Source organism: Oratosquilla oratoria, chromosome 18, assembly GCF_046742065.1.
Source record: "Oratosquilla oratoria isolate Oo_2021 chromosome 18, ASM4674206v1, whole genome shotgun sequence".
In the NCBI taxonomy this organism is placed as follows: domain Eukaryota; kingdom Metazoa; phylum Arthropoda; class Malacostraca; order Stomatopoda; family Squillidae; genus Oratosquilla; species Oratosquilla oratoria.
In genome coordinates, this window is record NC_134794.1 from 19,509,933 (window position 1) to 19,522,432 (window position 12,500).

The following is a 12,500-nucleotide window of genomic DNA, read 5'->3' on the forward strand; positions in this document are numbered from 1 at the left end:
CATTAAATAACCTCACCAGCCAGTCCACCATCACTGTACCTCCTTTTTTCAGACATTCTGCATGGCATCCATCCAGACCAGGTGCCTTACCTGCTTTCATCATAACTGCCTTCACTTCATCCTTCCTTATTTCTCCTCCATTTTCCTCACACATCACTCTCATTTTCTTAGCATTTCCCACTGCAGCTATCTTTCCCTCCCTATCCTCCTTCACATTTAGCAACTCCCTAAGATATTCTGCCCATCTTCCCCTTACTGCCTTCTCTTCCATTATCATCTCTCCATCTGCACCTTTTACCTTTTCTTCTCTACTTGATTCGCCTCCTCTTCCTCTCTTAATTTCTTTCCAAAACATCTTTTTATTACTTTCAAAATCTTGTCGTACTCTTACCCCATTTCACATCTGCTCTCCTCTTTGCCTCCTTTACCTTTTATATATATATACTAGCCAATTTACCTGCGCGTTGCTGAGAGTTCGTGAATCATCCCTAACCTAACCATACCCCATCTAACTTTAACCCTTAACCCTAACCAAAATATATATACTTTTAAATGAAACTTATCCAAGTACCTGGAGTGATAGGGTATCAGAATATATATGGTTATGGGGGGGGTCTATCGGCAAAATCCTAGGAGGAGTTCGTGAACATACAAACAAATTGACAGACAAATGAAAGATAGTAATCCAAGTACCTTGGGTTATAGGGGTCTATCTGCAAAAACCTAGGAGTTCGTGAATAATCTCTAACCTAACCATACCCCGCCAAACTTCAACCCTTAACCCTAACTAAAATATATATATTTTTGAAAATTAAATATAGTTACCCAAGTACCTGAAGTGATAGGGTATCAGAATATATATGGTTATGGGGGTCTATATGCAAAACCCTAGGAGTTCCTGAACAAACAAACAAACAGACAAAGTACCTTGGGTTATAAGGTTTCAGAATATATATGGTTATGAGGGTGTATCTGCAAAAACCTAGGCGTAGTTCGTGAATAATCACTCACCTAACTATAACCCACCTAACCCTTAACCCTAACCAATTTTTTTTTTTTTTTTTTTTGGAAATGAAATATAGTTATCCAAGTACCTGGAGGGATAGGGTATCAGAATATATATGGTTAGGGGGGTCTATCTGCAAAACCCTAGGAGTTTGTGATCAAACAAACACACAGACAGAGGCTACTACTTTATATATATATATATATATATATATATATATATATATATATATATATATATATATATATATATATATATATATATATATATATATATATATATTCCTGTTGCCAATTCAATTACATGATAAAATAGGGGAAGCTTTAGCCCAGCTAATACAACGATTAAAATCTTTCATATGAACAAAGGATGTATTTGAGTCTTGTGCTATTCCAACACTATATTTGTGTTGTTTAATCCTAGTTAAGACTTCTTTGTTTGCCCCAGATAAAACTTCTTAAAATCTCTGCAGGGGATTTTGTATACGCGGTCACTTGAATGCATTGGTGAATTCTTAATTATTAATTTCTTCAATGTGCATGGATTATATATCAAATGCCTCTTTAATATTTCATGTTTTAAGTAGAGAAAGTTGAGTAAATTTTTCGCTGAAATGTAATACTGTAAGGTTCTTTCTGTCATCGGTGGGTGTTAGAATGAGAAATAGAGAGAGCGATTGTTTTGAGGATAAGGTGGAACTACGTCAGGGCTGTGTCGTGTCGCTATGGCTGTTCACCGTGTACATGGACGGGGTGATGTGGGAAGTAAAGGCGTGGGTAATGGGTAGGGGATTGGGGATTATCAAAAGAAATGGAGTAAAGTTTGAGGTGAGCCACTTGTTATTTGCTGACGACACTGCGTTTGCGGCAGGGTCAGAGGAGGGATTAAGGGAGTTTGTGACGAAGTTCGGAAAGGTATACGATAGGAGAAATTTGAAGGTGAATGTGGGTAAAAGCAAGGTGATGAGATTTACAAAGGTAGAGGATGGCAGTAAGTTGAAAGCAAGTCTATAAGGAGAGATTCTGGAGGAGGTATTTGGGGTCGCATGTGGCAAGAAAGGGAGGAGTGGAGGTGGAGGTAAATTGTAGATTGAGAGAAGCAAGTAAATACCTTGAGGGGTTAAAAAGTGTTATGAAAAATAGGTATCTGGGAACTGATGCAAAAAGGAGATAGTAAGAAGGAGCGATTCTGCCGAATTTAAGAGAGGAGGAGAAAAGTTTAAATGTATTCAAGATGAAGTATCTGAGAAGTATGGTAGGGGTTCCTTGGCTAGGTATACTGAGAAACGAGGAGGTGAGAATGAAAGTGGGAATGGGAAAGATGGCAGATAGGGATGATGAAATATTATTGGGGTGGTTTGGATACATGGAAAGAATGAGTGATGAAAGATTAGTAAAAGAGGTGTGGAAGGCAGAGGTGGAGGGAGTGTATATGAGGGGCCGACCAAGAGTGACAAGGATGGATGTGCTGAATGGGACGTTGAGCAGGAGAGAAGACAGGAGTTAGGAATGGGTTGAGAATGGCTGTGTATAGATGATACTGTTATGCAAGGAAGGGAGAGATTGAGGAATTGGAGAGGTAGAGTGTCCTTATGTATACATGATTTTGACGCAGCCTGAAGGTATTTTTCCCCGGCTTCTCTTTCTATATGTGGGGACAGAGAGGGGGTTCACCGATTAAATGAAGCGGACTCGCTGTGGTTGTACTGCGTCTTGCTACATTGCTTCACACCCAGGGCAGTGGGGGGGATACAGAGATGACCCGTCATCCAGGAGGAGCTAAGATGAGAGGGGGGAAAGGGTGGTGGGAGTAGAATGGATGGGAGTAGGTACGTGCCTTTGACTTGGCTACCTCCCATATATGGGGGAAAAGCTCTTGAATATACATACATGATATATACACATATATACAGTACTATATATATGCATATACATATATACATATAGTATATATTTATGTATACATACAACTACGTATATGCATGCACGTATAAATATGCATGTACATATACGTATACATATACATGTACATATATACATATGCATGTATATATACACGTATAAGCATACATAGCTTTTTAAGTTCTAAAAATTTCATAAGACTGACTTGAAAATACCCGCAGTACAAACATCGAATATAATTAATATCTTTGGAACTAGACTCATTACAATACCAAATAATATTCCAAAATGCTCCTGTTCATTTACGAAAATTTGTGTTTCGCATAATTTGAATTAATAATACATCAGGGTACGCATATTTCGTTTATCACAAGAAGAAAAATTCTCAAGGCCGACAAAGCCTTGCATTTATATATTCATGTGCGCTTTCATGTGATTTCCTGTTTGCTGGGCGTTATTAGTATTCATGATTTTGTCTTCACTCGTGTAGGCAAAGAGTAGTAGTAACACGAGCCTCCTTTCTTGTCAAGGTCCATAGTTAGTTCTTCTTTTGTACAAGATATATTGAAAAGCACCATGATCTATGTACTATGTACTATGTAATATGTAGTATCTACTATGTACTTTGGTCCGCATACCAAGTATAATGTAGTAATATTTAATGTAATAAATACTATGGACTATTTATCATGTACTATATACGGCATATATTATTCATATACTATACATTATGTACTTAAGTATATACGCACTGTATATTATGTATCATGCACTATGGCGGATACCCGAACCTGACATATCGAGTTTTCGCAAATATTCCTTTCGTTGTTGTTGTGTTCAGTTTTTATACATAATGGGTCAGGTTTGGGTGTCCGCAATAGTGCCAAAAGGTGGAAGGCTTCTTCCGAATGTATTCGAAACTGTCATCTTTGTCATGTCATTCATATATATTTTTTTCAACTTTCGTACACTGTTCTTGAACAATTCACAACGCGTTAGAAGTAACATACCTTCAGTTCCATAACAACGTCAGGTACATACATACATACATACATATATCAAGACTTTTTTCCCCTTACCAGGGAGGTAGCCAAAAAGGACAAGGCATAAAATCATTCCCACCCATTCCATCCCCGAAAACACTCCACACCCCTCCACCCTCCCTCCCATTTTAGCACCTCCTAGATGACGGGTCATCCCTGCACCTTGTCCACTACCCTGGGTCAGAGGCAGTGTCGCAAGACACAGCACATCCACAACAAGGCCGCTTCATCAAATCGGCGACCCCCCCCTCTCCGTCCCCCCATATAAAGGAGAGGACGGGGAGAAAACCCTTCGGGCTGCGTCAAAAATTTTTGCTCCCACACACTACCTCACCCCCCATTCCCCCGTCCATTCCACCTCATGCATCACAACATTTTCCATATACAACTATTCTCCATTCACTCCTGTCTTCTGTCCTCTCCCGTCCTTCCTCAACAGACATTCCCCTCTTCCCCAAAGCCCCCTTCACCCCATCCATCCATCTCATCCTAGGACGTCCCTCATGTTCACTCCTTTCACATCTGCCTTCCATACCTCTTTTACTAGTCTTTCTTCACTCATTCTTTCCATGTGTCCAAACCATCCTAATACTCTTTCATCAACCCTATCTCCCAGCTCCCTTTCCACCCCTGTTCTCTTCCTCACCTCCTCATTTCTCACTCTATCTAGCCTAGTAACCCCCATCATACTTCTCAGACACTTCATCTCAAACACATTCAAGTTCCTTCTCTCTTCCTCTCTTATGTTCCATGTTTCTGCTCCATACAGTGCTGTTGGCACAATCACTCCTTCATACAGTCTCCTCTTAGCATCCATTCTCAAATTTCTATTCCTCATTACACTTTTTAATCCACCAAGGCATTTACTCGCTTCTCTCAATCTACATTCTACCTCCACCTTCACTCCACCTTTTCCTGCCACATTTGCACCCAAATATCTAAAACTATCCACTTCCTCCAGTTGCTCTCCCTTAATGCTCACTTCCAGTCTACAGCCACTTTCACCCCTTGTACATCTCATCACCTTACTTTTACCCACATTTATCTTCAGCTTTCTTCTATCACACACTCTCCCAAACTCTGTCACCAACTTCCTCAATCCCTCCTCCGATCCTGCCACAAGCGCAGTGTCGTCCGCAAACAACAGCTGGCTCACCTCCCACTTTTCTCCATTTTCTTTAACCATCTCCAATCCCTGACCCACCACCCTTGCACTTACCTCTCGCACCACCCCATCCATGTATAAGTTGAACAGCCAGGGTGACATAACACATCCCTGACGAAGTCCCACCTTTACCTCAAACAACTCACTCTCTCCATTTCTAATCCTGACACAAGCTCTACTACTCTCATAAAAACTCTTGACAGCTCCGAGAAGCTTTCCTCCTATCCCGTATATCCGCATAACCTCCCACAGTGCCTTTCTGTCAGGTACAGATAGAAAATGAAATTAAATCAATCAAGCAAGTAAACAAACACCCAGACAAATAAAACAAAGAAAACAACGAAACAAAAGAAAACGCCAAACCCCTGAACAGGCAAAAAACATACAAGACAAATGAATAAATAAATCAAACGAAACATCCATAAAAAGGTAGACATTACAGAATTGTGTTGAAATGTTTACACAACTAAATTTCAAGTCATTTTGACGCGTGTTCTTTTTCATTATTATTCATCAGCCATCGTACTTGAATGAAATATCATCTGCATTTGCAACGACGACCTTCTTACACGAGCGGGAGGGTGTCTTAATTGAGTTGTACTAATGTTTCCGAAAGGAATATTAATAATTTCTCCCATAAATGCTTTCAAATAGTTAAATAATCACACGCCTGTCATGTCCGAACAGATAATGTACAGCTGTGGTAATAATTTTTTCGACACTTTTTAGATTGTAATCTTGGTGTTGGGTCACAAAGTCGAAGAACACCGTTGTACGTAATCGTCAAAAACATTCTTGTGTCCGTCGTTTTAGAAGACTGGCGGGCGCTTGTTCAATCATGTAATAATTTATCTTTTTTTTTCATACCGACATACCAACAAAGTGGCGGAAAACGTTTCTCCCAACTGTACCTGCAATAAAGCAGAGCAAGTTGTGAATTGGAAAGGTCGTTAAAAAAAAAACGAGAAAATGACTCAACACTGTTCACAGAAAATGTGAAATCATTCGTTCCAGATGAAGCATTATTGGCATATGCGTCGGAGCTGAAAAACAGTGTTTAGTCTTTCAATGGAAGCTTTCAATTCCTTTCGTTCTGAAGTCTCTATTACCTAACTTTTTTCTCTCACAATTTTGGAAAAAGCTGATACGCTTTGAAATTTACTGCACAAACATACAGGCCGGGAATGAAAAACAATACTTAGCCTTTTGACAGATGATTTAATTTTTTTTTTTTTCAGAAGTCCAAAGCCTCTCTGACCTATCAAAAAATCGGAAGAAGCTGATTTAACATTTACTGTGTAGATGAACGTAGACGCCATATATGTAGATGGGGTCGACTTGCATTTCAAAGAGATTCAATCCACAACATCAAGACGTCCGAAGCCATTTGTTCTCAGTTGAGCTCTGACCCTGCTCTGGCTTGCAGGCAACTACGACATCTCGTGGCATGGAACAAAATATATTATTACAGGAACAGAAATGACCTCATCCTTATACGAGTTTAAAACCTCAACAGCTTCTTACACAAGGTCTTAAATATTTCATAACTTTTTGTACTCGTAAAGTCTTAGATCTTCGTGCATATCAGGAGAAATGTTGTCTTTGTCGAATTCTAGATACATAGAACTCCATAATAGTCTGTTTGTTACAATGTTCTGAAAATCTTGAGAAACCTTATCCTAGATGACTTCTAGCAAGTTCTAATCTTGTTCTAATATGCTCCTTATCAGTTCATAAGCCATAATGCGTACATGTTTAATTTGGAAGTGGGCAGAAACAGCTTCGCCAACCGTGTAGTTAATGATTGGAATAAACTTCCTGCAGAGGCATTAAGATTCGTTTAGATAAACACCTAAGCAAGATGCTGTAATGCCTGCCATTTATTTTATATCATTTGTTTATTTGCTTGTTATTATTTATGTTTGTTTATTAGTTATTTTATTATTATTAATTATCATTTATCTGTCCACTTCTCATTAGTTACTATTTACCTGTTTATCATTTAACTTTAGCTATTTATTTATTTTATCTATTATTATTTATAGTTATTATTTTTATTAATTTATTTATTTATTTCATTATAACTTTTTCGTATCCGACCCAGTTATGGACCAAAAGGTCTCCTGTCGGCATGTTTCTCCTTTGTAAATCTTTGTGGAAAAATCTTGCCATTGCTTAATTCCCTGAATAAAGTAGTGACTGCGCAAATTGTAACCAAAATATCATGAGCTTCCGAAACAACTCCTCGGATCAGTCAGTCAATAGCATTTCATAACTGTAGACTAATCTTCGAAAAAAAAAAAAAAGAAAAAAAAAAAAATAATAATAATAATAATAATAATAATAAATAATAATAATAATAAAAATAATAATAAAAAAATAATAATAATAATAATAATAATAATAATAATAATAATAATAATAATAAATAAAGACAAAATTTAACTTCTGAGGTCGATCACTGTTGCCGGAGCTGGAGATTAACGTCAACAAACGTGTCTGCTACGAGGTGTCGGCGGTACTGGCTGAAATCGAAGGTTGGAGTTAGGATGTCGGAGGAAAAATATCTTAGTGTGATAAAGCCTTTAGTCTTCCTTTCTGCTATCCTCCACATTTTTCGTCACGATATTATTACTCAGGATAGAAATACAGGCTACCGATGACGCAATAGAAGCCTTATTAAGTTCCTTTAGTTATATCAAGAGCATACAAAGCTCACGCTGAGCGTGTTGGTGAATTCATGCATTTTAAGCGGGTTCTTACGATCCAGGGATGAAGAATGCTTTCTACCTCCACCATCAAGGAGGCGGCAATAATTCTTTTCACCAAGAACCTTCCAGAAAAAGGGGTTTTTGATTTTTTGGCGCACATTTCCCTTCCCCCCCTCCCCCCCTTATTTTTTTTTTTATATATAAATCAAGTAAATTCAGGCGGATAATCTGATCACCGTGTAAAATGTACGATTTTATCTATTCATCTTTTTACATCGATTACATAATGAAAACAAAAGGTAAATAAGATATTTCGTCTGTTTCACGTCATAATATATGCAAATTCATATTGTATATACTCTGCTACCAATGGAAACAGAATCCTGATTAACCATTTCAGAAAACTCTCTATTTTATGCCTTTATTCTATCTATCGCCACCTGAGATCCATTCTTCCACTATCTAAAGGATCAATCATGCTAACGAGATAAGCTGTTATGCTGAGGAAGAGCATTATGCATCTGCATGGTCGGGCCTGATAGCGGTTCATAGCCCAGCATGAGAGCATAAAACGTGAACTATGTTTCATTTGTCCACATCCCATCAGCATTATGGGTATTTTCTTTCTGACGGCCGTCACTTTAGAGTTCTCCGTTTGATCTAAACGGTTATCGAGCGGGGACACTACCACGCGCCACTCCCGAGACAGGCTACAATATCGCGTTACTATTGTTAATTAGTTTATTGGATTATGTCTTATTCCCCCTCCATTCCTCCCGTTTCTGAATTCCTCATCAACATTCCACTTCGAGCTTCGTCATGATTATGTGCATGCGAAGGAGTTGAAAAAAAAGAAAAAAGAAGAAGTAACTATTCCTTTACTCTTGTGTGTATATTATCAAATTTCTGTCTTCTTCCTCATTGGGTTCGTGTCCTTATACACATACAACAAAAGGGTCATTTTCCAAAACAGTATAGGTGCAAACTTTCTTGGCCCGTTTCCACTGTTCTTAGGGCAAAAGTGACTGCTTCGGCCGCAGCTATGCGTCTCCTGCGTACGCTCCTCACCATTCTCCTATCCGCCATTTTTTTTATACTTTCTTCTTCTGTCTCATGGTCCTTTACCTCGTCAAACCCATATTACCGGGGTACTGAGCTCCAGTGAGTGGCCGGGTGGACGTCGATGGTGTTAGAAAGGGGGACGGGGTTTTGGGGTGTGTTTTAAAATGGTCCCCGCTTCGAATGGACTCATAAATATTGTTATCCGCGACTCTCTCATGGAAAAGATAAAGTTCATGGCGTCCTTTTTGTCGGGCCTCCATTCACTTCGCTGATGGGTTTTAGTTCGCGCGTTTAGTCGTTCCTGTTCCGGGGGTTCGGAGGTCCGGAGGTCCGGGTCCGGAAGTCCGGAACTGGGTTTTAATACAGGTCCGTGCAAATCGGGTAAACATTCCGGGGAGTGGGGAGTAGGGGAGGTGGGAGGGAACGGGGGGGGGGGGGGTGAGGGGGGAAGGGGTGAGGGTAATTTTTTTTTTTCTTTTTTTTTTTTAATTTGGTCATCATTATATGATCAGGAGCGATTCGTTTGGCTCATCTTTTCAGCCGAGTTCAATCTCTAACATCAATTTCCGTCGCAACGTTTTTGTTTTTCTAGAGCTTTTATTTATCACTTTTTTATTTAGTTTTTATTGGTTAATTTCTTATTCATTCATATATTGATTAATTGGTTGTCTGGTTTATTCACATTTATTGAATTATCTATTTATAAAATTTTGTGATTTGAGACAACAATTAATTTTTTTTTTTTTTTTTTTTTTGTGGGTGGGGCAGTCGGACTAAAGATCAATAGAGTCTTAAGTCAACTTCGGATCTCATTCGCTCGGCCATTTCTTGAACACAGAACTACTAGACGCTCAAATTAGGAGATCACGTCTGAAAGAGAGAGAGAGAGAGAGAGAGAGAGAGAGAGAGAGACAGAGAGAGAGAGTGAGAGAGAGAGAGAACGAGAGGAGAGACAGAGAGACAGAGAGCGAGAGGAAAGAAAGAGAGGAGAGAAAGAGAGCGAAAGAGAGAGAGAGAGACAGACACACACACACACACACACACACACACACACACACACACACATATATATATATATATATTATATATATATATATATATATATATATAGAGAGAGAGAGAGAGAGAGAGAGAGAGAGAAAGTTCTGTGTCCTCAAATCTTTATTCTGGAAGACGCCAGGCGATTCTATTCGGCTTACAGGGACACCTCTTTGCGCCAACAGGTTGTTATCAAATCTCGATAAATTAACTGATCAAATCACAGTTGGTTTCATTCAGCTTAATCATATCCATCAAGAATTTCTCGAATAATTATTTAATCATTTGATCCAATAAGTAAAGGGGACGCACTGGGTCGTAATACATTAATCCCCTTGTCTAATGTGGACACCTAAACTTGACCCACCTTTTTACCTGATCTAAGCAAATATATATTTGGCTATTATTGTCTAATTCAGTTTTGTTAAAATATTATGAGAGGGATACTGTATGTAGAAATTTATCTAATGCTCATCAACGAAATATATATTCAAATGATTCTCCACTCTTATGGGCCAGGTTCGGTTGTCGTGCATTATGGGAAGTCAACGGTTTTTTGTCACCGATGCCAACGGCGTGTACGCGAACCGCGTTTAGACAGATCTGTCAGCTCTCAAGTCGAGGCCAAAGCATCCACCAATGGAAGTGTGATACACTCTACATAGTTGCGTGTTCATTAATTCGTTTGAACAAATCACACACACAAAAGAAAAAGTAGTTCCCATCAGCGTGCATTAACAAGAAAGCTTCCGATGGCAGCTTCATACCCAAACGAAGAGTCTACGATGAGCCTGAAATCATCGTTCAGGCGGTGCTAAACGACGTGACTCGTGACCGAAAGTTTCTGGCACCCCAGAAGTTTTCGATCTGTTTTCTCGTGTATCCCCCCTACCTTCTTCATCCCTTTGGAGATCACCTCGACACTGGATAAAATCGTAAGGCATCCACGAACTCCTAGTTTTTGTTTTGAGGTTTCACTGAGGAAACTCCATGACCTCCTAAGGCAGTGGTTCTTAACCTGTGGGGAATTCCCCACTGGTGGGGAATGGCGGAGTTGCCAAGTGGGGAATGACCGGTCGGACAGAAGAACCACTGTCTTTTTTTTTTTTTTAATCGATGTGTTTTTGTTTCTTTTTGTTTGTTTCTGGTGTCTTCTTGTTGTCACATTTCGTGCAAACAAAAATTAAGGGCCGTAAAATGGCACAAAAAAGCAAAGCGTATATTTACGTACTAAACACTGCATGGGTTAAAATCATGTTTTTGTCAAAGACCGATGCTGTTGTGGGAAATGGAGAGTTGGCTCACTAAAAAGTGGGGAATTGGAGAAAAAAGGTTAAGAACCCCTGTCCTAAGGGGTCTGTGATCGGTCGTCGACACAAAACCTATGCAAGGAATTGAAATGGAATTAGTTAATGTGATGTGTTGTAATCTATCTATCGATTTATCAATTCATCTATCTTATTACCGACTACCAGCGACTTCCAAAGACTGGACCCTAATCTAAACCGTTCTATATAAGGAAGGCATGCTTTTCTGGCCAAGTCAGTCCATCCCAATGCGACAAACATTTCAGAAGCGGGATAGTGGGTTGGTTTGCATCGGGTTTGAGGAGGAAACCGACTAACTTCAAATTATCAATGTCGAAACGCTTTTCGCTCTACTAAATTTTGTAACAACATTTCGTCAATCGACCAATAAAAATATGTTATGAGTTCAACAACATGAGCCGTTGAACACGTTCCTCCCCCCCTTGGACAACACAAGTATTTGCAACTTTTTGTGGGCGTGTGTGTAAACGGTGATGTTGCATGCAACATGAGAACAAATTAGCTTCTGTTTATCTTTTCAAATTGAGTATTATTTGCTTTGGCGAACTCGTGAATATTATCCAAAATTGTGAGAAAACTAAATGTTCTGTTCCCACGCTTTGTTGACTTTGGAACTCACGTTTATGTTGGTTAAAACACATCTGGGATATTGACTGCACAACTTTCGCCCCTACGGGCTAGACCCACGCATTATTTCTTAAAGGTTGGAGACTCCTCCATTCTCAAATAACAATGGTGATCACTTAACTTCTACTCTCCCTCCTTCCTTTCCTTCCACCTCCCTTAAGTATCTCCTTAGGGCCCAATTGCAGGTAATCTTTGGAAGTCGCTGGTAGTCAGTTATAACATAGATAAATAGATAGATCGATAGATAGATATATAGATATATCACAACACGCTGAATAGCCCCCAGTACATAGATTTTCATCTTATCAACCACATTAACGTTTTCCATTTCAATTTCTGGCATAGGTTTTGTGTCGCCGACCGATCGCTTGATTTTCAGTAGACGGTGGTCGGAAACAGGTCGTAAGCTTGGTGTGACTAGGGCTTTAGCCACATCCTCGCCACTACATTGACATCACGGACAGAAGCGCTGGTTATACAGTTAATTTCATTGACTAATTTGCAAACGTTCATTATCATATGCGGTGAGATACCTTTTGAAACGCGCAAAAAAAAAAAAAAAAAATTACCTAGTTCCATAAAAGATAATGATGATTGTTGCAACTCGGTGATTTCGTAT